Source organism: Arachis hypogaea, chromosome 10 (assembly GCF_003086295.3).
Source record: "Arachis hypogaea cultivar Tifrunner chromosome 10, arahy.Tifrunner.gnm2.J5K5, whole genome shotgun sequence".
Lineage (NCBI taxonomy): Eukaryota > Viridiplantae > Streptophyta > Magnoliopsida > Fabales > Fabaceae > Arachis > Arachis hypogaea.
The window spans coordinates 12,048,325-12,053,134 of NC_092045.1; the positions used below are offsets into that span (position 1 = coordinate 12,048,325).

The window sequence follows — 4,810 nt, forward strand, 5'->3', positions numbered from 1 at the left end:
CTAGCCTAACACAAAAATAAATGCAAATAATAATAATAAAAAAAACAAATAAAATATAATTTTGTTACTTATTTTGTTTGTGGTGTTTTTATATTCCAAAAGTTATAAGAAGCATTTGATCGGGTCTTATGTTTGCTATTTTTTCTCAAATGAGACTTTTTTTTTACAAATAAAAACTCACAAACAGTTATTTTTATTTTTATGTAAAATTAATAATTTAAAACTATTAAATAATTTAATAAGTTTGACTAAATTATCTTCTAACATAAAAATAGCTGCAATTAAGTTTCTATCTATATTTTTGTAATGAAAGATTTGATAGTTATGCACAGTTATTGTTTGTTGTCAAGTAACACATAGAAACATCATCATCCTCATCGTCTTCTTCTTACCTCAGAAGATGCTGAATCAAATAAGAAAAGCGGTTCTCTTGTCCGACCAAGGAATGACACTTAGTGGTTTTAACCATTCCTTTATTTTCTGTGAAGATTATTGAACAACAAAAAACAAAACGATTAAGAGAGAGTGAACAGAGAAGTGTTGCCAAGAATATTAAAGAACAATGAAACTATCTATTGCCAAATGATTACGAAGAAATTGAGCGTATTACTACTTTTCCCAAACTGTACAAGGGGCTGTACAAAGAGCTGCTTGTTGTTAACTTTCTTTCTGACAAAATGAAGATCCACCTTAAAGTGCTTGCTCTTACTATGCAAAATGGGATTTGCAGGTAAGAGAACCACACTAAGGTTGTCACAAAAGATAGTAGGAGGAATTGGTGAGGAAATGTGAAATTCTCGAAGAAGATTTCCGAGCCAAACAATATCTGCAGAAGCATCAGCAAGGCATCGAAATTCAGCTTGGATGGATGATCTTCTCACAGAACTTTATTTCCTGCTAGACCAGATCACAGGATTGGATCCCAAAAATACACAATACCCGCTTGTAGATCTTCTATCATCAAGATTGTTAGCCCAATCTGAATCTACAAAGGCAAGGATTCTAAAATCAGAATTTTTAGTGAAGTCAGCACTCCAATGGTGTTGGAGAGGTCTGTGCATGAATTCGCTCACATGATTTACCGCGAAAGCAATCTCAAGATGTGTTTAAGTGGAATATTGAAGTCCTCCAACTATAGATCGATATAGAGTTGCATCCTCAAACAAGTCTGAACCTGTAGTTGTTAATTTAAGTGTAGAAACCATAGGTGTAGGCATTGGCTTAGAATGCAACACGCGAGCTCTGTGTAAAATGTCTAACATATTTTTGTTGATATATATGAAGTTCAGAATCAGATAGCTTGGAGATTTCAAGACTAAGAAAGTAATGCAGTTTACCTAAATCTTTTAAAGAAAAAAGGAATGCAGACTTGAAATTAAAGAATTCACTTCATTAAAGTGATGACTATGTCATCAACATATGCTAAGAGAAAAATAGTAGAGGAGTTAGTAAATCTAGTGAATAAAGAAGGGTCAGCACGAGTACAAGAGAAACCAAACTTTGAAAGAGTCATTCTCAGCTTTGTGTACTAGGCTCGGGGTGCCTGTTTCAAGCCATAGATGGCTCGATTTTACTTACAGACAAGAGATGAGTTGGCTTTCTCAAAACCTGGTGGTTGAATCATAAACACAGTTTCATGTAAATCACAATTTAAAAAGGCATTGTTAAAGTCAAATTGTCTTAAACACCACCTTTTTGATAAGCAATAGTGAGAATAGTCCTTATAGTTGTAGGTTTGATCACTGGACTGAAGATTTAATCAAAGTCCACACCATGCTGTTGATGACAGCCCTTGGCCACTAATCTGGCCTTATACTTCAAAATAGAATTATCTGGAACTCATTTAATAGCATAGATCCAGCGGCAGCCAAGGACAGTCGAGTTTGGTAGTAATTGAGTAAGGATCCATGTGTTGTTTCGAAGAAGAGCTTCATACTCTTCCTTCATTGCCTGAATCCAGTGAGGGCAAGTTAGAGCTTGTTTAGTTGTGCTTGGAACATTTTGAACCAAATTCAAGTCGGGAGCAACAGTAGAAAAAGCCTTAGGCTTATAAATCCTAGCTTTAGAGCGTGTGACCATAGGATATTGATTATGAGCGATATGAGGTGATGCAGAAGTGGATGATGCTGGGAGAGGGAGGGGATAGCCAAACACAGGAGCATGCTATAATCAGGCTTTTTATGATGTAGTAATTCATAAGGAGTTTTCATATCAAGAACTTTTGTGGGAAGGCGATTAATGAGGAATGCTACTGTCAAAAAGGCATCCTCCCAAAAATGTGGAGGTAACTTAGCAGAAGCTAGAAGAGAAAGTCCCATTTCTACTATGTGTTGATGCTTTCTTTCAACAACTCCTTGTTGTTAATGAGTATAAGGACACAAGATTCTGTGCATGATGCCGTGTTCCTGTAAAATTTCTGGAAAGCATTGGAGAGAATCTCCTTTGCATTGTCAGTTTGCAAAGCTTTAAGAGATGAACCAGTTTGTTTTTCAAGCAAGGTCTTATATTGAACAAAAATTTGAAAAACTTGTGCTTTGGAGTGTAGCAAATATAAACAGGTATAGCGAGTGAAGGCATCCACAAAAATGATGTAATATTTAAAGCCTGATCTAGAAGTCACAGGGGCTGGTCCCCATACATCAACATACACTAATTCTAGAGGAGAATTATACTTGATGTTAGAATCAACAAAGGGCAATGTGTGCACTTTAGCAAGGCAGGAGTCATTACAGAAAAAATCATTCTTATTGATGTCAAAAGGAACATTACAAGATTGCATCACAGCTTTAACAACAGAATTGGAAGGATGGCCAAGCCTTTGATGCCAAATTTTAATTGCAAGATTACATTGATTTACAGAAGCATGATATGCAAAAATATTATGAACAAGTTTGTTTAAAGTGAGGCCTTGAAACTCATAGAGGGCATTTCTAAATGTCTCTATAGAAGGATGTCTTTGGTAACATGTGATTTAACAAGACAAACAAACAGATGGAATTCAAAATAAACGTTATTATCTAAACAAAATTGAGATACACTAATGAGATCCTTAGTGATTTGGGGAATATGAAGAATGTTTTTCAAAACAAAAGTATTATTGTTTTCAAAGTTAGTGAGATATGTCATTCCAATTTGTGAAATTTGCAAACCTGTGCCATTAGCAACATATAACTGATCAGATCCTTGATAATCTGATGCAGAAGAGAGATTTGCAGGGTCATTAGTCAAGAGATGTGAAGCACCCGAATCTGGGCACCATGAAGATTCAAAGATGCTAGAAGGTGTAGTTAGGTATGAAGAAGGTTGATGAAAGGAGCTGGGAGGTGGAGGAGGATTTGAAAGGTCTACTTCCTAATCGCCAAGAGCCTCTTCTCCTTCTGTTAAATCTTCCTCCTCTACCACCGTAATTGCCTCTGCCAAAAGAAATTGGAGCAGATGGTGAAGACTGAGCTAAGTTCACTTGAGAAAGAGTTGAAGAATTTTGTTTAGAAGAGCTTCCACTTCATTGATTGTGTACATATCTGATTTTGCTTTCACAGTAATAACAAAGGAGCATATTGTTCGGTAAGACCATCACATAGAGCCTCTATGTGATCATTATGTGAGATTGGAGCTCCAACTGCTACAAGAGAGTCAACTATTCCTTTGATCTTTTCTACATACTGAGAAGCAGAAAGATTAATTTTCTTGATAGTCTTGAGTTCTGATTTGAAATGTTTAGATTTGATCTTGGTTGAAGAAGCAATGCACCATCTGATTCCAAAAAGAGACATCCATTGATGCTAAAAGCCATGAACCTAGATTGTAATCCTGCAGATTCCAATCAGTGTATGCTGTCGAAACAGAGCCTGCAACTCTATCAGCATCAGTGGCAAATTGAGGTGGTTTTAAAGATTCTGACCAAAGATTGCAAATAGTGCTTGCTGCTGCCATGTAAAAAAGTTGTTTTCATTCAACTTATCTAGGATTGGATAAAGAAGGGGTTTGGAGTTTAAAGATGAATCAGCAATGGTAAAGGCCATTGAAAAGAAAGAAAAGAAAACCTAGGATCTCAAACTCTTGATACCATATGAAGATTATTGAATAATAAGAATAGAACGATTAAGAAAGAGTGAACAGGAAAGTGTTGCCAAGAATATTAGAGAACAATAAAACTATCTATTCCCAAATGATTATGAAGAAATTGAGTGTATTACTACTTTTCTCCAAACTGTACAAAGGGCTGCACTACTATTTATAAACTAAGGTAGTGCAAGAAGGTTTATTGATATCAAAAGAAACTAATCTCAAGACTCTCTCTTGATGTTGACAAAAACAAAAAACTAACTCTCAAGACACTCTTGATTTTTCTATTTTTGAAGGTGATGTCTATTTAACTCTTATCAAGATATTTTTAAGATTTTGATGGTCATTTGTTGTTTTTTTTTTTCATGGAATTCATTTCTGTTCTAGTTAAGATTTATTAGGCTCTTTTTCATGTTATCTTGCTATATCATTATTGGTGTGAGGTATCACAGATTCTACCAATTTCAAGAACAAATGAAGAGAGAATGAGAGGAAGAAGCTAGAACAGAATGATCTATATATTTTTTATTGAAGTTAGTATTAAAAGTGGAGTACTGTGTATTTATACAGTGCAGAGTGATAACTAACTTTAACAGCAAGTAATAAAAAAATTAATCTAGCTGGCACAACTGTGTAGCCTACCTAGTTAGTTTGGTCAATCATCCTAGCATGTCCCCTCAAGCTGGAGGGTCTGTTTTGTATACTCTAAGCTTGTTTTTGAATTTGAAAAAGGTAGGTGTAGAAA

General features: G+C 35.1%; 1 long non-coding RNA gene across 1 annotated transcript; it reads right to left on the reverse strand.

The window, feature by feature from the left end:
- Window positions 1-456: 456 nt before the first annotated feature.
- On the reverse strand, window positions 457-4,329 carry LOC112715167 (uncharacterized). The gene is made up of 2 exons (XR_003159488.2): window positions 1,074-4,329; window positions 457-985 (listed from the first exon to the last, which is right to left on the reverse strand). It is a non-coding gene; the product is annotated as an uncharacterized lncRNA (long non-coding RNA).
- Window positions 4,330-4,810: the final 481 nt, after the last annotated feature.